The sequence below is a fragment of the Nomascus leucogenys genome, chromosome 10 (genome assembly GCF_006542625.1).
Source record: "Nomascus leucogenys isolate Asia chromosome 10, Asia_NLE_v1, whole genome shotgun sequence".
Classification (NCBI taxonomy): Eukaryota; Metazoa; Chordata; class Mammalia; order Primates; family Hylobatidae; genus Nomascus; species Nomascus leucogenys.
The window spans coordinates 35714470-35735926 of record NC_044390.1 but is presented as its reverse complement, the minus strand read 5'-3'; the positions used below and the strand labels follow the sequence as shown (position 1 = coordinate 35735926).

The 21457-nt window shown below is 37.7% G+C and overlaps 1 protein-coding gene across 4 annotated transcripts in view; it reads left to right on the top strand.

Moving 5' to 3' along the window:
- The window catches only part of FRS2 (fibroblast growth factor receptor substrate 2), a 109549-nt gene that overhangs the window by 71220 nt on the left and 16872 nt on the right, over positions 1-21457 (top strand). For 3 of the 4 annotated variants that reach the window (XM_030820001.1, XM_030820002.1, XM_030820003.1), the window contains one exon: positions 20409-20503. The gene's annotated coding sequence lies outside the window, so the exon portion shown is untranslated. Of the gene's footprint in view, positions 1-20317; positions 20504-21457 lie in introns of those variants that run through there. The other variant, XM_003259511.4, reaches the window with a different exon arrangement.

Below are 21457 nucleotides of genomic sequence, written 5' to 3'. Positions count from 1 at the left end.
AGAAAATATTTAAACTAATATTGTTTGTAGCTAAACCATTATTTCATTGGTCTGTGATGTTCCAAACTTGTACCTTCCAACCATATGTAACCATGTTTCTATTTTCACTGAAATAACTCAGTAGACCAAAGATGTTGGTGTTGGAATTGCATATGGCAGGTAGTTCAAGTATATTCAAAGTAAATTCTAGTTAATATTAAGTACCTTTTAATGTTAGAAATTAAAAGAGCTTAGGAAAAGCTGTAGGATGAGAAATCCAATATAAACAGTTGTTTCAATCCTAGAGTATCTTCACCTTCACCCAGGCTCATCCCAGGACTGCAAAACGTCAAAGAGTGAGCTAGCTTGGAGGAAATAATGTGGCTTGGATAATGACTCTTAGGCAGTTAACTTACCCAGATAGCGTCTTCAGGAGTTACATCTGCTATAATAACTATAATCCAAATGACAGTTATTGAATCTATAGTACAAAAAAGAAAGCATCTGGTACTACCTCAGTCTTATGAGTATACTTGCTCACATTGATAACAACACGGTAGCATTGCTTCTAAAAGAAATTTTGTGATACTGTATCTTAAATTTCATATTATTTTTCATGAGATAGCTGTCAGTTTACAGACAAATCTAAGTGATAATTTTGAGCCCCATTTTTACAGGTCATCTCAATAAGTAACTATTAAGTAACATATGTTAATAAGTAAAAATGTAAAAGCATTTGGTTGTAGTTTTATTGATATGTTTGTACATTGCAGAAATTCAGGAACAAATTTTATGAATATGTATAACGTTGCTATTTTTAAACAATATCTGATATTATTCATTCAACTAAAACTTATTAAGCATTTAATGTCTGTCTGGTACTCTTCAGGCACCAAGGATATTTCAGTGAACAAAACAAAATCTTTGTCACTATGGAGTTTACGTTTTGTGGTGGCATTGGAGTGAAGAGGCAGGGAATAAAAAAAAAGTCAATATGTAGTATGCCACTTGGTGGTAAGTCATTTGGAGAACAACGTAGTAGGGAAAGAGGAAAAGGGTGTATCATCATGGGCTAGTGGGTAAGGGTTTATCTATTTCATATGTAGTGTGCTCAGGAAAATTCTTTAATAAATTGATTTGTGAGCAAAAACCTGAAGCAAGTGAAGGAGCAAGCTATGCTGATACCTGGTAGAAGAGCATTCCAGGTACAAGGAACAGTAGTTGCAAAGGACCTGAGATAGGAACATAATTAGTGTATTCTAGAAACAGCAAGGGGGCCATTGTGGCTGGAGCAGAGTATGGAGAGAGAAGAATTTTAAAGTACATGATCAGTAGTGGAACAGGAGAGGCAGAAAATGATACTAAAAAATTTAGGATCTCATAGAGACCATTGAAAAGTCCTTAATTTTTATTCTCAGAGGAATAGGGGGAGCCATTGCAGGACTTTGTCAGGAAAAATTGTGAACCACTTTGAAGTGGACAAAAAAGGCAAATGGGTGTTCTGTCTAGCTCAGCCATTGAGTTTATCTCTGTCTCATTTTGTGGGCAGGGTGGAGGGGTGGGGAGGCTTTTTTTTTTTTTTTTTTAAGAGTACTGGAACTTAACAGAAAACTTCTTAAAAATGCAATTGAATCATAAACATTGATGTAAAAATCCTCAACAAAATACTAGCAAAACCAAATTCAGCAGCGTATCAGTGGGATTATATACCATGATCAAGTGCGTCTTATTCCTGGAATGCAAGGATGGTTCAACATATGAAAATTGTTCAATGTAATATACGCATTAAAAGAATGAATGGGAGAAAACCACATGATTGTATCAATTGATGCAGAACAAACATTTGACAAAATTCAGCATTCTTTCATGATTTAAAAAAACACTAAAACTAGAAGTAAAAGGAGCCAGGTGTGGTGGCTCATGTCTGTAATTTTAGCACTTTGAGAGGCTGAGATGGGTGAGTCACTTGAGATCAGGAGTTTGATACCAGCCTGGCCAATATGGTGAAACCCCATCTCTACTAAAAATATAAAAATCAGCTGGGCGTAGTGGTGCGCACCTGTAATTCCAGTTACTCAGGAGGCTGAGGCAGGAGAATCACTTGAACCCGGGAGGAGGGGCTTGCAGTGAGCCGAGATCATGCCACTGCACTCCAGCCTGGATGACAGCAAGACTCCATCTTGGAAAAAAAATAAAAATAAATAAATAAATAAAAGGAAACTATTTCAACATAGTAAAAGCCATATATGAAAAATACAGCGAATGTCATATTCAGTGGTGAAAGACTGAAAAGATTTTCCTCCCAGATCAGGAACAAGGCAAGGAATCCCACTTTCACCAATTCTATTAAATATCGTACTGGATATTCCATCCAGAGCAATTAGGCAAGGAAAAGAAAAGGCATCCAAACTGGAAAGAAGTAAAGTGATCTCTGTTTACAGATGATACAATCTTATATATAGAAAACCCTAAAGAGTTAGCATTTTCATCTAACAATGAATGATACGAAAAGGAAATTAAGAAAACAATTTCATTTACAATGGCATCAAAAAGAATAAAATACAAATAACCAAAGAAGTGAAAGATTTTTACAATGAAAACTATGAAACATTGCTCAAAGAAATTAAATAAATGAAAAACATCTGATTTTCATGGATTAGAAGCCTTCATATTGTTAAGATGTGAGTACTAAAAATAATCTACAGAATCAGTGTAGTTCCTATCAAAACCACAATGATGATTTTTGCAAAATTAGACAAGCCCGTTCTGCAATTCATATGGAATATCAAGGGACTCTTAATAGCTAAAACAATCTTGAAGAAGAAAGCTGGTGACTCACACTTCCTGATTTCAAAACTTACTACAAAGCTACAGTAATCAAACAGCATGGTATTGGCATAAATTTAGGCAGACATATAGCCCAATGGAATAGAATAGAGAACCCAGAAATAGACCAGTGTTCTGGCTCACACCTGTAATCCCAGCATTTTGGGAGGCCAAGGTGGGTGAATCATGAGGTCGGGAGTTCAAGACCAGCCTGGCCAACATGGTGAAACCCTGTCTCTACTAAAAATACAAAAAATTAGCTGGGTGTGGTGGCAGACGCCTGTAATCTCAGCTATTGGAGAGGCTGAGCAGGAGAATTGCTTGAACCCAGGAGACGGAGGTTGCAGTGAGCTGAGATCGTACCACTGCACTCCAGCCTGGGCGACAGTGAGACCCCGTCTCAAAAAAAAAAAAAAAAAACAAAAACAGAAATAAACACTTGTGTATATGGTCAAATAATTTTTGACAAGGGTGCCAAGACTATTCAATGGGAAAGGAACAGTCTCTTCAGCAAGTGATGCTGGAAAAACTGGATATCTACATACAAAATAATGGAGTTGGATCTTCACCTAGTACCATATACAAAAATTAAAATGAATCAAAAGTATACAACTCTTGTAAGGAAATATGGGGCAAATGTTTCATGACATTGGATTTGGCAGTGGTGTCTTGGATGTAACACCAAAGGCACAGACAATACAAGAAAAAACTTTTGAAACTCAAAACCGAAAACTAATTTAAAAATGGGCCAAGGACTTGAGTAGACATTACACCAAAGAAGATATACAAAGGCCAGTAAGCATATGAAAAGATGTTTAACATCACTAATTATTAGAGAAATGCAAATCAGAAATACAGTGAGATACTACCCTCACACTCATTAGGATGGCTACTTTCTTTTTTGGAGACAGAGTCTTGCTTTATTGCTCAGGCTGGAGCGCAGTGGTATGATCTCGGCTCACTGCAACCTCCGCCTCCCAGATTCAAATGATTCTTACGTCTCAGCCTCCCAAGTAGCTGGGACTATAGGTGTGCACCACCACACCTGGCTAATTTTTGTATTTTTAGTAGAGGCAGGGTTTGGCTATGTTACCTGGGCTGGTCTTGAACTCCTGGCCTCAAGTGATCTGTTCACCTTGGCCTCCCAAAGTGCTGGGATTACAAGCATGTGACACCATGCCCGGCTAATTTTTGTATTTTGAGTAGAGATGGGGTTTTACCCTGTTGTCCAGGCTGGTCTTGAACTCCTAGCCTCAAGATTCACCTGGTTCAGCCTCCCAAAGTGCTGGGATTACAGATGTGAGCCACCGCACCTGGCCAAGGATGGCTACTATTTAAAAAAAAAAATAGAAAGTAACAAAGGTTGGTGAGGACATGGAAAAATTGGAAACCTTATGCACTGTTGGTGAGAATATAAAATGGTACAGTTTCTGTGGAAAAGTGTATGGCTGTTTCTCAAAAAATTAAAAACAGAATTACCATATGATGCAGCAATTCAACTTCTGAGTATATCCAAAAGAACTGAAGGCAGGGTCTTGAGGTATTTGTACACCCATATCTATTTGTACAAAGTAGCTGAAGGTGGAAGCCACCCAAGTGTTCATTGACAGATGAATGGATAAGTAAAATGTGGTATATACATGCAGTAGAATATTATTCAGCCTTAAAAAGGAAGGAAATTCTGTAATATGCTACAACATGGATGAACCTTGAAGACATTATGCTAAGTGAAATAAGCCAGTCACACAAAGACAAATGCTGTGTGATTCTACTTATGTGAAGGAGATAGTATAGTCAAAATCAGAGAGAAAGTAGAATGGTTTTGTCAGGGGGTAGGGGGAAGAGGGAGTTATTGTTTAACAGCTGTGGAGTTTCAGTTTTACAAGGTGAAAAGAAGCCTAGGCAACATAGTGAGACCTCGCCTCTACAAAACATTAAAAAGTTAACCGCCCATGGTGGGATGTACCTGTGGTCCTAGCTAATTGAGAGGCTGAGATGGGAGAATCCCTTGAGCCCAGGATGTCAAGGCTGCAGTGAGCTATGGTCACATCACTGCCCTCCTTCCTAGTTGACAGAGTGAGACCCTGTTTCGAAAAGAAAAAAAGAATTACAGAGATGGATGATGGATAGTTAAGATGGTAAATTTTATGTGTATTTTACCACAATAAAAAAGTAGAAAATGCAATTAAATCTTATCCATAGAAATAAATATAAATTATACCTAGTAGAATGCAGTTGATTACTGCCCTGTGAATATGCCTGTTTTGCATCTATTTGTAAATTTCTTTCAGAACTCCTTATCCCTGTGTATGTGTAGTTCTTGGAATGTTCCTCTGAACCAGCTGTAACATCTTACTAATTCCATTATTAATGAGTTAAATTGTATCTTTGACATATGTTTGTTTTACTGTTTTTTGAGAGTCATGATTTCATGATTTTTACCATTTTTAGAAAAATGTATCCATTAACTTTTTTTTTTTTTTTTTTTTGAGTCAGGGTCTTGCTTTCTCACCCAGGCTAGAGTACAATGGCACAGTCATGGCTCACACAGCCTCCAACTTCTGGGCTCAAGGGATCCTTCCATCTTAGCCTCCTAATAAATAAGTAGCTAGGACTACAGGTGCATATCACCACATCTGGCTAAGTTTTTTTTATTATTATTTTTTAGAGATGGGTTCTTGCGATGTTGCCCAGGCTGGTCTTAAACTCCTGGCCTCAAGTGATCTACCCACCTCAGCCTCCCAAGTTGCTGGAATTACAGGTGTAAGCCACTGCACCAAGCTGTTGTATTAATACTTTTTAACAGAATTAATCTGGTTGCTGTGTTGAGAAAAGACTAGAGCAAGACAATCAGAGGCAAAAACCAATTAGAAGGCTGTTGGAAAAATTCATAAATGTTGGTAATTTGGACCAGAGAAGTAATAGTTTCGAAATGGTAAGCAGTAGTTGAACTTGGATATATTTTCAAGATACATCTGAAAGGATTGATGGATTGGATATGGGATGTGAGAGAATAAGGTGTGAAGGATGACTGCGAGATTTTTGGATATTAATCTTAATGAAATGTGTAAGTAATTCCTTCTCAAACATTTTTAGGTTGGTAATTTTTATTTTCAATTCTTAGGAGTTTAATTGGTTTGACTAAGAAATGTAAAAGCTGGTGATCGTGGCTCTTTTCTCAGAAGGTATATTTTCCAGTGATTATAGTGTAATATGTAATTACTGTATTGAAAACATCAATAACAGCTGCTTAAGTCAGGGTTCTGGCAGGAACCCTGTAATGGAAAAGAATTTAATAAACGGATTATTTACATATTATGGGCAGGTTAAGGGAAATCAGCAAGTGATATTGGCCAGGTTTGCTAGGAACACCAGGCTGTTAGGAACAGCTCTTAACACTCCTAGGTGTCTAAAAGGGGACAGAGAGAAGAAGTGGTTACCTGAATCAGCAAGAGCTATAAGTATGTGAGAGAGCTGCCTAATGGGCCATTATTAGAAGAACCTCAGTAAGGAAGGGAACCACAGCCAATCTGGACTGCTGGTGCCTCCATGCAGGTGAGGCTCCTAGGGTGCAGAGTAGAGTAGAGAAGGTTAGAGAGTGGCTTTGGAGGGTCAAATGGAAAATATACAGCATTGCAGATAACTTTTAAACCCTACCTTAAAACAAACAAATACACTTATGTGCTTCAAGTTTAAAAGAGATGAATGAAGAACATAATTATTTAGTGGTAGAAAGTTATGAAAACTCAGTTGGGTAGGTTTTAATGACATTAAAGAGAATTAGTACAGCTAAAAATCAACCATAAAATTTGGTGAAGTCTTTAGAGGTTTTATATCATATTAAATGTTTTACTTTGGACTTACAAAGTTAAAAATGCTTTTTATCTTTTTTATGTGTTTCACTTAGAATTAATTGAATATAGTATTTTATAACTTCAGAAATAATAAGAAATATGCTTTATATTTCTTAAGTATTTAAAAGCTGTTTTGTTGTGTCTTTTTGTTCCCTTTAATATAAAGCAGTTCAGATTTAGTTTAGTCCTTGAAATTTATTTCAATTGAAAGAAAGCTCAAATCATCACATCTAACTTTGTTGTTGTCAATTTTGCATATTTAATTCATTTTGTTTTTAGAGACATCATCACACTTCTTAACCAGTAGTGGATTCTACTGAAACACTGTCAGTGACTGGGAACTCAGCATTTAAAGGGAACTCAGTTCTTTGTTGGGTAGATAGAAGTTTGTTCCATTTGCATAGACTTCTATGGTTTGGTCTGTCTCCTATTTCAGGAGCAAATGAAGCCTATTACTCCATAAGATGGAAATCTGAAGACAGTTGTCTGTCTCTGTTCTGCTCTTCCATATTGCTAAATATTTTCTTCTCCACACTGGTTTCTACAGTTTTACCTTATTGATTCAACAATGTTCTTTCTGTCCCATCTCACCTTGCCTCAATCTTCCGCTAGGCTTCTGTGATACCATACTCTTGGGGGTTTTCCTCTTGTTTCTTGGAGAGTGAATGTCCAGTCTCCTTGTGGGCTTTTTTCACTCTTTTTTTCACAGTTCCTTTAGATGTTGGTGTTTCTGAGCTGCTGTAGGTCTTACTTTTCTTCACACTGGGCAGTCTCATCTGTCCATATGCTTAGATCTGTAAGTTGATGGCTCCCAAATCTCTCTCCCATCTCCACACCTATATTTCTATTTGTCTGTTGAGCATCTCCATTTGGATGTCTCACAGACATCAAAGTACATTCAAAACTGAGCTTATGTTTTTCTAAATCTTGTGTCCTTCCTATGTTCCCTGGCTCAATGTATGTACTGTCAACCTCAACTGAAATGTGAGTATTTTCCTTGACTCCTGCTTTCCTTCCCAGTCTAATCAATCATCAGGTGTTATTAAGGCTAGCGCTTATCACTCTAATCCATCCTTTTTTTTTTTTTCCATCTTCATTGTTTAGTAACTTAATTCAGTCCTCATGGTTATTGCATGCGACAACCACTTCCAAACCTGCAAAAACCATATGAAGTGTAGGGAGTGTTGGTAGGAAGTATTTTTAACTCAACCTGTGAGGAAATACAGATTCAGAGAGGTTAAGTAAGAACTCAGATCTCTGTAGTGTCGTAGTACATATTTTAACTGAGTCTAAAATGAAGGGCTTTGTTTTTAGCATTCTAAATTTCTCCAGAAGACATTATCTCCAATAATACCATCCTGGGTGGTGGAGCAAGACCTGTCTCAAAACAAACAAAACCACCAAAGCCTTTCATTTTAAATTCTAATGTAGTGTTTAAAGTACATTTAGATAGCAGAGATATTGTATGCCATTTGTCAATTACATGAGGATTAAAACCTCACCTGAGCCATACTGCACTTTCTATTTAGAAGGATGAATCATTTCTGGGAATTCAATTTTGTAATTTAAGTGGAAAATTTAAAACTTTAAGTCTTCAACATGAGTATTTTATGTACATAATTATAGGAAACCAATATTCTTTGTAGCTAACTGTTGAATTAAGTTCAAAGACCTTTCAAAGATGATTCAAAGTCTTTTTAAAAAGATTAAAATACACAGCTTTTCAGCCAGTATTGGTGAAGAAACATTTTGAGAGTATGATGGAATAAAACATCTTCTTAGAAATTTCAGCTGTTTTTGTTGAGATTTGTTCTCTTCACATTTGTCTTTAAAAAAAAGAAGAAAGGAAGAAAGAAATATTCTCAAAGTTGCTTTCAAATCCCAACACTTTGGGAAGCCGAGACAGGAGTATTGCCTGAGGCCGGGAGTTCTAGACCCCTTGGGCAACATTGCGAGACCTTGTCTCTACAAAACATTTTAAAAATTAGCTGGGTGTGGTGGTGTATGCCTGTAGTCCTAACTACTTTGGGAGGCTGAGTGGGGAGGATCACTTGAGCCCAAGAGGTTAAGGCTGCAGTGAGCTTTGATTGCCCCACTACACTGCAGCCTGGGCAATGGAGCAAGACCCTGTTTCAAAACAAACAAACAAACACAACTACCAAATTATATGTTATTGTAAGTTGTTTTCAGAGGGATGAGCTCAAGTGTAATTATGAATGTGGCTCTTCAGAATTACCTTCACAATAGATGATTGATATGTGTTTAAATTAAGATCCAGATAAATCTGAAGGAAAGCAAACCATGAAACCTTTAGAGGAAGGATGCATATTGGCTTTCTTAATGTGGTAGAGAGGAAAACTGAACATTCTAAATTTGGCTTCTAGTAAAATTTTGATTAATTTCTTCACCTTCATTTCCCTATTGAAAAATGGAGAAAATAGTTCCCAGCAGTCTGCATTATGAGATTGTTTTTTAGATCAATATTTAACAGGGCTCAAAAGAACATCACATCAGTCGTGGATGCTCTGAAATCCTACCACTTGATTGCAACTATCTTCAACATCTGGGAAGGAGTAAAGAAAAGATGGTCCAAACAACTTTTCATTTCTGTTATTTGTAATGTGTTGATAGTTCTTTCATTGACTGTATGACATGTTTTATGGATCCTAAGAAACATTTCCCAATTTTATTCACTAAAATTTGGGTGTGTCTTACAATTAGTGGCATATTACAGTCAAATTGACTTTTTTTCTTTCTCAGTGGTGTATAAAATATCAGTCTTAAAATCAATCATCTCTGGCTGGGCGTGGTGGCTCACGCCTGTGATCCCAGCACTTTGGGAGGCCGAGGTGGGCAGATCACCTGATGTCAGGAGTTCGAGACCAGCCTCAACATGGAGAAACTCCGTCTCTACTAAAAATACAAAATTATCTGGGCGTGGTGGTGCATGCCTGTAATCCCAGCCACTCGGGAGGCTGAGGCAGGAGAATTGCTTGAACCTGGGAGGCGGAGGTTGCGGTGAGCCAAGATCACGCCATTGCATTCCAGCCTGGGCAACAAGAGCGAAACTCCGTCTCAAAAAAAAAAAAATCAATCATGTCTCAGTTTTGATGAAAAACAGGATATATGTCTATTAATATTCAAAGTAACAACAATAACAGTACAGTGGCCACCATACCTGAGGATCACTTTTTTGGTAGGTAGCCTCTACTTTCTTAAACACAACCAAGAACTGGAAAGTAAGAAACAAAGGCTTCTGATGCTTAAAATCACTGTTACAGAACTCATGAAGTAAAGGCCAGGTACTTAAACTTACAAGACCCCTTTGCCTCAGAGTGTAGTGTCTTATTTTGTAGGTCATTAAGTTAATCCTAGGTATCTTATTACAGAGTCCACAGGGATTCGAAAGAGTAAACTATGGGAGGCTGAGGTGGGCAGATCTGAGGTCAGGAGTTCAAGACCAGCCTGGACAACATGGTGAAACACTGTCTCTACTAAAAATACAAAACTTAGCCGGGCGTGGTGGCGCACGCCTGTAATTCCAGCTACTTGAGAGGCTGAGGCAGGAGAATTGCTTGAACCTGGGGGGCAGAGGTTGCAGTGAGCCAAGATCGCACCATTGCACTCCAGCCTGGGTGACAGAGCGAGACTCCATCTCAAAAAAAAAAAAAAAAAAAGTAAAAAGGAATGCATATAAATGTTTATTAAGTGTTGGTTGTAGGACTTACTATACTTTCTGCTGAGAATGAGTGACCCATAAACAAACAATTAAAAATTATTTTTAAAAAATAACACAAAACTCAGAACAGGCCACTTAGAGCTATTTTTTTTTTAGACAGTGTCTCAGTCTCACTCTGTTGCCCAGGCTGGAGTGCAGTGGGACGATCTCGGCTCACTGCAACCTCCACCTCCCAGGTACACGAGATTCTCCTGCCTCAGCCTCCCAAGTAGTTGGGATTACAGGCGCCCGCCACCACGCCCGGCTAATTTTTTGTATTTTTAGTAGAGATGGAGTTTCACTGTGTTAGCCAGGATGGTCTCAAACTGCTCACCTCATGATCCGCCTGCCTCAGCCTCCCAAAGTGCTGGGATTACAGGCATGAGCCACTGCACCTGGCCCACTTGGAGCTATTTTAGGAGGAGCTTGCAACCTAACATATGTCAGTTACGCTGATTACAGCTTAGAAGAAATTTCTTATCAAAATGTAATCTGATTCCACTAGCACTTTCTTTAAGGGACAATATGATTGTACCTTTAAATTTCGATTGGAGAATATTGTTGGTTAAATTTTCCCTTCTTATGGCTTAATGGAGTTACTAGAACATATTTTTCCTTTAAAGTATCAGGAAAAAAAAAAACGTGTTGGAGGCATCTGTTACACATCTGAAATAGGATTTGATTCTGTAATTCCAGTGGTCTCTAGACCTAGATAATTCTACGTGTGTTGCTAGATGGCACCAGGGTGCCATTTTTAGGTCTTAGGGCTAAGGAATGGGCGTAGGTGGTAGGAAGGTGTTAGAGAGGAAAGAAGTAGGGAAGAAAAACTTTGGGAACATATTGTGGTACTGAAGACTGTCTCTAGGAGTTCTCAGTGGGCAGCTGCGCACCAGGTGTCCAGCTGCATTATTTATGTTTGAAGTAAACCTAGGCTGTGTATCTCCATGAATTCATAGTATTGGGGGCTTTTCAAAACATTCATTCCCCTAAGATGTGAATTTTGAGCATAGCTTGTTGGCCTCAGGCACTTTAACCTGAGAGTAGCTGTTAAGTTCTGCTTGTTGGCAGGTTTCCAGCGTTTACTAATTAGTTTCCCTACTTAAATGCTCCTGGCAGTTTCCCTTGGCCACTGTGTTCTTCACAGTCTGCCCAAACGTGTTTTGTATGTAGTCTGCCTTTGAGCTCTGCTTAGACACTTACAGCTTTTCTTTCTAAAGAACCCTTCAGTAAGTATTGATTTGTATTTTCTTTAGTTAATAATTCATTGATTATAAAAGCAATTAAAACACTAGAAAACATAAAAAGAAAAAATCCTTTTCATTCTACCACCAAATGAATCAGTGTTAACATTTTAGTGTGTGTTCATCTAGTCTCTTTTTGTGGGTTTATGTATTTTATGTGGAGGTAGGGGAGAGAACAATAGGTGTAAAACATTATTTTTTAAAAATGCAAATCCTCTCAAGTTTGCTACTGGGTGTGAAGAGCAACTTTTAAAATAAAATTTTGTAGAATAATTTTAGAATGTTAAGTTGCAAAGATAGTACAGAGATTCCCATATACCCTTCACCTAGCTTCCCCTAACGTTAACATCTTACAGAACTGTGACATATTTGTCAAAACTAAGAAATTAATACTAGTACAATACTATTAACTAAACTACAGACTATTTACATTTCTTCTGTTTTTCTAATGTTCTTTTTCTGTTCCAGGATCCAACCTAGGGATACATATTGCATTTAGTGGTTTGTTGTTGTTTTGAGACAGTGTCTTACACTGTTGCCCAGGCTAGAATACAGTGGCATGATCACAGCTCACTGCACTGTTGGCCTCCTAGGCTCAAGCAATCCTCCCACCTCAGCCTCCCCAGTAGTTGGGATTACAGGCGTTTGCCACTACGCCCAGCTAATTTTTTTTTTTTTTTTTTGTAGAGACAGGATCCCACCAAGTTGCCCAGGCTAATCTTGAATTCCCGGGCTCAAGCAGTCCTCCCTACTCAGCCTCCTAAAGTGCTGGGATTGTAGGTGTGAACCACGTACTCAGCCCAGCTTTATTTTTTTAATAATAGTTGTTTTCTTTTTTTTTTTTTTTTAACCTTTTTTCGTTTTTCTTTTTTTTTTTTTTGAGACGGAGTCTCACTGTCACCCAGGCTGGAGTGCAGTGGCATGATCTCAGCTCCCTACAACTTCTGCCTCCCAGGCTCAAACAATTCTCCTGACTCAGCCTCCCGAGTAGCTGGGATTACAGGCATGTGCCACCATGCCTGGCTAATTTTTGTATTTTTAGTAGAGATGGGGTTTCATCATGTTGGCCGGGCTTGTCTCAAATTCCTAACCTTAGGTGATCTGCCTGCCTTGGCCTCCCAAAGTGCTAGATTACAGGCATGAGCCACTGTGCCCAGCTCTTTTTTCTTATACTTAATTTTATGTCATGAACATTTTGTCTTTGTCATTAAATAGCTTTTGAACAATACTTATTTTAAGAGCTCTATAAAAGTTAATCACAGGGAAAGATGTGCTCAGATGCAAACTTTTCTGGTAAACTTTTTGTTGTTGGCATTTCATGAGGGGGGAGTGTTACAAAACACATATACAATTGACCCTTTAACAACACAGAGTTTGAACCGTATGGGTCCAAAGATGGATTTTGTCAACCAGAAAGTATTTGTGGGATGCGAAATTTCCATATACAAAGGGCTGACTTTTCATACACACAGATTCCACAGGGATGACTGTGGCACTTGAGTGTGCACGTGTTTTGGTCCATACAGAGGCCTTGGAACCAATACCCAGATACACCAAGGTATGACTATACAGAACAAACATTTTTATTAGTGGGATACTTGAATCAGGTGTGTTAGATTGTAACAGTTATTTTGCATGCACTGCTCTAGAAGTAGAGAATAAATAGGCAAATTTAGTTTTCTTTGAGAATATACTTAATATTTTAGGTTGACTTAAATGCAGAAACATTTAAATGAGCTATTTGTGAAACTGTTTTGGGGGTTATAGTTGCTTGGCATTTGGCTTAGCTTCTTTTGATCAGTGTGTGTGTGGCGGAGGGGGGCGGTGTACACATGGTATACACATTTCATGTGCACATAGTCAATATTAGACTTTAAAAAAAATTAGAGATGATGTCCTGCTATGTTGCACAGGCTGGTCTCAAAGTCCTGGCCTCAAGCAATCCTCCTGCCTCAGTCTCCCAAAGTACTGGGATTACAGGTGTAAGCCAGCACACCTGGCCCATATTTAGGCTTTTAATATTAGTCTAGTAACATCATATCCACCTGAGTTTGGAAATACAGATTTATAGTAAATTGTGCTTATACATTTCTATATTCAGTTTTGAAAAATATCTTTTAATTTACTTTTCTTTTCTTTTTTTCTTTTTTTTTTTTTTAAGTCTCGCTCTGTTACCAAGCCTGGAGTGCAATGGCGCGATCTCAGCTCACTGCAGCCTCCGCCTCCCAGGGTCAAGCGATTCACATGTCTCAGCCCCCTGAGTAGCCGGGACTACAGGCATGTACCATCGCACCCGGCTAATTTTTGTATAGAGACGGGGTTTCATTGTGTTGGCCAGACTGGCCTTGAACTTCTGACCTCAAGTGATCTGCCTGCCTTGGACAAAGTGCTGGGATTACAGGCGTGAGCCATTGTGACCAGCTTTTATTTACTTTTCTGTTATCCATCATTAATGTTTATTTAGTTCTAGGTTAAAGGTATCATATATAAAAAGTGAAGATGCCTAGGAATTTTCTTACATGTCTTTTAGTGTTTTATTGAAGTTTATGGTTTGAATAATATTAGTTTGTATATTTAACATGAAGCTTGAAATTAGAGCGACTTGGATTTAAATTTTGTTGTTTTAAAAAATAAAGCCATAAAGCCAAATGCTTTTTAAGAACTATTAGGTATACCATATTAAGGAAAATATTATAAAATTCATACTGTGGTTTTACCTCCTACAGTTGCTCAGTTTAGTAAAAACTTCATTGCCTGTAAACATGAGTGTAATAGAAAAAACTGAATTGATTTTAAGTTACTCAGTGATTACATTAAGAACAACTTGGCATTTATTTCAAAGGAAATAACAATTCCTTTGAATTTCACAGTATTTTTTAGTAAATGGGTATTGGGTTAAAGATTTTGTATGATATGTGTTTTTCATAAGTTAAGTATTTATTATGATAGAGTTCTGTCCCTGCTAAGAGATTAGTGTTTATTAGTAAATTTCTAAACTAGAGGTTTATTATGAAGGTTAAGTGACCTTTTATTAATTTGACACAGTTGTAAGATTAATACATAGAAATTATCACTGAGCTAAAGAATAAAAACATGGAATTTTGATCTACAATGTTTACAGAAAACTGAATGCACTGACTCTATGAGATCAAATCTGTTCATTCAGATTTTCAGAGTTAATGATCATCGTTTTCTAGAGAGTACCTCTGCTTTCTTACTGCTACCTTAAAAGCACACACCTTCTCTGTCTGTGGTGCGATCTGTGAATTTTTAGTGGAGAGAGCTGTGTGATTGCTCATATAGAATGTTCATCCTTTTGGTGTTGCTAGAGGATGGTATTTGATTTCCCTGTATATGTTTTTATACTGCAGTATAAAGCACTAAACTAAGAGTTTCTTTGAGAGTTCTGAAGGTTGATTTTGTGTGTGTGTGTGTGTGTGTGTGTGTGTGTGTGTGTGTGCGCGCGCACGTGCGCGCTAGGATTGTTGCCCTTGGTACTGATGACCTTATTGAATTAGCTAAGACAGAGTGACTCATCTGCTGGATTTGCATATATCTTAGGGCAGACATTATGGGCGCTCCAATTTAATTGTCTAAATTTCATCACCAGTGTTTCTTGCTATAAATGCGTACCAAGATTAAGGATGACTCCAGGATAGAGTTATGACCAACACTACTAAAGGTAGAGATAGTATTTTGTATCATCTTCCATTTTAGCTTTTTCTTTTTTTAAAAAGCTAGTTTTTTAGCAAACTATTTTAGTAACATTTTCTTAGTATTTGCCAAATACTCACACAAAATTGTTTTATATATATATGTGTGTGTGTGTTGTTTTACACACAAATGAATCTCTCTATGTATATTGTTGGATTTCTGTTCCTAAAAATCAAAATACATGATTAAAAGGGACTTTGTCAGATTCACTGTGAGATATGGGGTTAAAGTGTTTGAGTTTTCTGGGTCTAGAAGGGAAGAGGGAATCTGATGTTCAGGTCATTGTACAGTGACACCGCAAGTCCAGTTGCTGTCGGGGGATTGTTTATAGATGGTTGTTGTGCCTTGAAGGTTAGACTTTGGACATTACAGACAGTAAAACACTATTAATTGTATTCTTACCAATGTTAAGTTAAATTCTTCTTGTATGTTATCTCAATTTTCTGCCTTCATGGGAAAGTATTGTGGTAGGACATTAGTGGTTTATGTAAGATTTTAAGGGGAAATGTGAATTACCCTCAGTAGTACGAACTGACCCTTGGTGAAATGGCCATGTGCCTTCTTTCTTACCTATCTCCTAATATTTTCCCGTGCACACCCTACATTCTAGCTCTAAGGAACTACCTGGTGCTCCTGGAGGAGGCCATGTTCTTTTAGGTTTGGGGGGTTTTGCATGCTTTCTTCATAATCTGGATTGCCCCTGCCCTAGCTAACTCCCATCCACCCTTCAGGACTCAGTATAGGGACCAGCTTTCCCAGGGAGCCTTTTTTGTTGCTTATTTCTGTCTTTCCTTCTGTTCTGTATTGAATGTTTTGATAGCACCAGCACATGGGTCTGCAATTCTGCCACATGCTCATTTTCTTGTCTGTCTCTCTCACTAGACAGTAAGCTCCTTGGAGTCAGGGAATGTGTCCTTTATCTTTATTTCTAGTACTTAACTCAGTGCCTGACACACAGAATAGGTGCTCACAATATACTTGGTAGAATGCCTCAGTGTGTGGATAGGGAAATGAATGAATTCATTGTTTAATTTTCTCTTTAATATTGATAGTTGCTTAAAAATCATTTTTATCTACTAAGTAACCTTTTGTTAGCTTAATTCAAGCAACTATGTCTGAAATAAAGAAATGCCGGCCGGGCGCGGTGGCTCACGCTTGTAATCCCAGCACTTTGGGAGGCCGAGGCAGGCGGATCACGAGGTCAGGAGATCAAGACCACGGTGAAACCCCGTCTCTACTAAAAATACAAAAAAATTAGCCGGGCGTGGTGGCGGGCGCCTGTAGTCCCAGCTACTCGGAGAGGCTGAGGCAGGAGAATGGCGTGAACCTGGGAGGCGGAGCTTGCAGTGAGCCGAGATTGCGCCACTGCACTCCAGCCTGGGCGACAAAGCGAGACTCCGTCTCAAAAAAAGAAAAAAAAAAAAGAAATGCCACTTTAGGCTGGGCGAAGTGGCTCACACCTGTAATCCCAGCACTTTGGGAGGCTGAAGTGGGAGGATTGCTTGTGCCCAGAAGTTCGAGACCAGCCTGGGCAACATAGACCCATCTTAAAAGAAATGCCACTTTATTAATATTTTAGATTTATCCACAGAAAAGTAAATTGATGACAGTTTAAATATACATAAGCATATGCTTAATCTTTCTTGATCATGCTGGTTTTACTTATCTTTTACAGAGAAATGAGAGGAATCTGGTTTAAACTGCAGTTCAGGGAATTTTGATTAGATATAATTGCCAGAAATTAAGGTACCAGATATTGAAGTGATTTGTAAGTAATGTAATTGATTTTTTTCAAGAGTTAAAAAGAGGGGTGAGTGGGGGGTTATGAATTATGAAGCAATTCATCAACATTGCCCTCAGATTTAAAAAAACTAAAGGAAGAAAGATCTGTTTAGGAATGTGCAAATACAACCATATTAATGGATGGATGCTTAAAAATAGTCACATACCTTTGTAGTTTTGTGTATAGGTGTGTACTTTAAATTTTCACCTAACAAGGGAACTGTCGCAGATGTCCTTGCTTTTGACATAATGGCTCTGATTTAAGGCAACTAGCAGACTGTACTGAGAATCTCCCCTCCTTAGCTTTTTTTTTAACTCTTCTTTTTCAGAATAATTATAAATAATTCAGAAATCTTTGTCAGTGTTAAGAATTAACAGGAAATTAATGTGTATATTGAAAGACCTACCCAGTGGTTTAAAAAAAAAAACAAAAAAAACCAGCCAGACTGTGGACACAAAGAACACGGTTTTTGAATGCCATCCTCTTGATTGTTTTAATGTAATGAAACATGGCAGTTTGCTGTGCCCAAAATTTAGTTATGTTGCTATGCTTCTAACTATAGACATTCTTTCCTCGTTGTATTTGAACAAAATTACTGTAGTATAAGCCAAATTCCCTCTCATTGCTAGTGAACTCTGAAAGAGCACATTAAGCATCAAATTTATAATCATACTTGTGAATGGAGTTCAGTGTTCTCTTTCCATGTCATTCTGCAAGAATCATATTTGGAATAATTTAGGACAGCTTTACTAAATTTATTAACATAATACTTGTTATAAGGATGTGCTTAAGTTCTAGATTTTCTGTGCTTACAGTGCAAACGTCTTCTTTGTGAAATAAGAGACAGAATTTTACCTGTAATGGTGATGTAATAATGCCTTGTCTTTTAAAATGCTGTTAATTTTCAAAATGTCTTTATATCCAGAGTTTTTTTGGTTTTCATAATAGCTCTGTGAAGTGGGTGTCCTAATCTTACAAATGAGGGAATGTAGGCACGGAAAGGTTGACTGACGGTCAAAGGCATGTAGCATTGTAAAATAACAAAGTATTGTTATTTTCACAGCTAACATTTACTGGTGCTCACTATATGTTAAACACTGTTTTAAGATTTTTGCGTGTATTAATTAATAAGTGATTGGGCTTTGGTGTCAGATAAAAATTTAAGTCTAGCCCTTCTGATCAGTTCTTGACCTTGGGAAAGCTACCTAACCCTTTTAAGCCTTGGTTTCCTTATTTGGAACACAGAAATATTGGTAGTAGGTACCTTATTGGTTGTTTGGATTAAATGAGATAATCCAAATGACTCTATGTGTGGCATACAGTAAGGTAAATTAGTTTGCTATAGAAAAATAGGGTGGTGGTAGACAGCATTTAGTGTAATTTTTAGCCTCTTGGTAAAATTGTTTTCTTTTTTACTAAGTATCATAGTCGATGCAGTTACGTATACCTATTTTATAGAAAAATACTGGTATTACAACAATAAGATTATAGTTCCATATAGTGCCTATAACCACCTCTTTCCTTATTGTCTCCTAATTATCTTTTAGTTCTTAGTCTTCCAACAGTGGGGAGAAACCAAAGGGGGTTAAGAAGTCATAGAGAGTGTCTGAGGCATCCAGTGGACACCCACGGTCCATTGGGTTATGTTCATTCCAGGAGTACTTTGGTATGTCAGTTGCTTGGAACTCAGAATGTGTTTTCTTGTAAAAAGTATCCTTCTAAATGAGGCACAAAAAATCTTTACTCCCCGATACAACTGACATGCTGGATATTTGCACTGAAAAACAGTAAAAGCAAGCAAAAACTGTGCAATACATTGGCAGCATTAATCAAAATAATTAAACAATACAATTGAATAAATATTGATTCTCAAGAGATGAAAATAATTTCTGGAAATTCATGTAGGGATTTTTAATGTTTTTAAGAGCTTAATGAGTTGGTACACTGATTGTTTAATATGTTTAATTTCATTTCAAAGCTTATGACTTTTCATTGATAGTTAATAGGTTGATCACTATCGTTTCTCTTAATGTGCAGTCATTAAATTCATTGCAGGATAAGGGTTGGAGAATGCTTATAAGTAGAATGAAGAATGAGACGAACAGAGATGTTTCTGACTTAATTGGCCAAAATCCCCTAGAATACATTTTAGAAGAGTCGGGCAAAGAGAGTATATATTCACCTAAAAGAAGTGGTTTATGGTAGAATTAGTTCAGCCCTGGGCAGTTTTCCAAGCCAGAGATAAAGCATGGCATTTATTTGAGCTCCTGGAGAAAAGAAGGGGATAATAAAGAAGAGGGACAGGATTGCTGCCCACCTTAAAGTGAGGTGTAGCAGCATCTCACAAGGAGTGTAAGCCAACACCTGGCATGCTGATTTTATATATAAAATTGAAGTTCGGAGTTGAAATTGTTGTTCAGAGTTGAAATTGTTGCATTGAAGTTCAGAGTTGAAATTGTTGACTGTGGGTACATGGTTTTGGAAATGTTCATTTTGGCTATCAATCATATTTGCTCTCTAGTTAATATATAGATTAAAATGAGACTATTCCCATAACCCCTAATAAAATGCCTGATACAGAGTAGGTATTCAGTAAATATTAGTGTCCCTGTTTGAATGAGTTTGAGTTTTTTTGTGCTGTGAAGGGTAAATAAATTGACCAGAAATTTTTCAAAAATATATTGAAATCTCTTGTAACTCTGGACTGTAATTTATCACTGTAATGTCACTGTTCTGTGATTCTGTGGCATACTTGTTCATACCGTTGATTTTCTGATTTACTGATTTTTCTGATCTGGTTTTGGAGGGGTCTTGTGGGATAGGAAGATATGGAGGGTGGATTTTGAAGATAGCTCTTCAAGGGGAATTATGGTGAGTGAGGTTTAGGAAATGTCACTGGGGACGAAGAATTAGTCTGCTACTGGCTAAAATGGGTTTTTAGAGCTGGAATGGAACCTTAGAGGTGGTTTAATCTAACCCCTCATTTTACAGCTATGGAGATAAGTATAGAGAAGTGAGTTGTGCAAGTATTATAGCTGTAGTAGAGAAGCCAGAAACATCATAGAACTTAGACTATCACATTTTTACTTTTTCTTCTGAAAAAGAATGGTAACATGTGCATATTATATTACTTTTTAAAATTGATGTTATATATTAAGTACTTTTTATTCAATCTTTTAGACTTTTGAGTTTGTTTAAATAGATTAACTGAACTAACTGTGCTGCCAGAAAGCTCATAAGGAATATTATTCTTTAGAAATGAGAAATTCTCAATGTTTTTCTTCTGTTTTTAGGTTAAGTCAGCAAACAAAGAAAACATGGTATTTTGAAATATGATTAAACTCCTGATGCTGCAGCAGAGGCTAAGAATATTAATGGCCAGATCTAGGTAAGTTGAAGTTTATTTATTTTTTACATCACTAAGCCTACATTTACAATCATTTTTTATTTTTATTTTAAATACAGATGAGGTCCTGCTATGTTGCCCAGGCAGTTTCTAACTCTTGAGCCCAAGCGATTCTCCACCTCGGCTTCCCAAAGTGTTTAAGATTACAGGCGTGAGCCACCATTCCTAGCCTATAATTTTTTAATGAGAGAATTTAATAATGTTTTCTTGAACTGCAACCATTTTTCTTCCTGATTGCTGACACCATCTCCCTACTCCCAAAGGATGAAGAGAAATGGCTTTAATTAACTAAGACATGTTTACTGATTTAAAGTATTCAGCAAACTTGTTATAGCATTGCTCTTCCCAAACAAAAGCTACCTTTTATTTTATTTTTATTTTTAATTTAATTTAATTTTAATTTTAATTTTATTTTTTGAGACAGAGTCTTGCTGTGTTGCCCAGGCTTGGAGTGCAGTGGCATATCATAGCTCACTGCAGCCTTGACCACCTGGGCTTAAATGATCCTCCCACCTCAACCTCCCAAGTAGCTGGGACTACAGGTGTGTGCCACTATGCCCAGCTAATTTTCTATTTTTTTATGGAGACAGAGTCTTACTGTGCTGCCCAGGCTGGTCTTGAACTCCTGGGCTTAATTAAGCAGTCCTCCAACAACAGCCTCCCAAAGTGCTGGGATTACAGGCGTGAGTCACCACACCCGGCCTACCTTTTGTTCTTAAATGTACCCTATTGGCCGGGCGCGGTGGCTCACGCTTGTAATCCCAGCACTTTGGGAGGCCGAGGCGGGCGGATCACGAGGTCAGGAGATCGAGGCCATCCTGGCTAACACAGTGAAACCCCGTCTCTACTAAAAAATACAAAAAATTAGCCGGGCGTGGTGGCGGGCGCCTGTAGTCCCAGCTACTCGGAGATGCTGAGGCAGGAGAATGGCGTGAA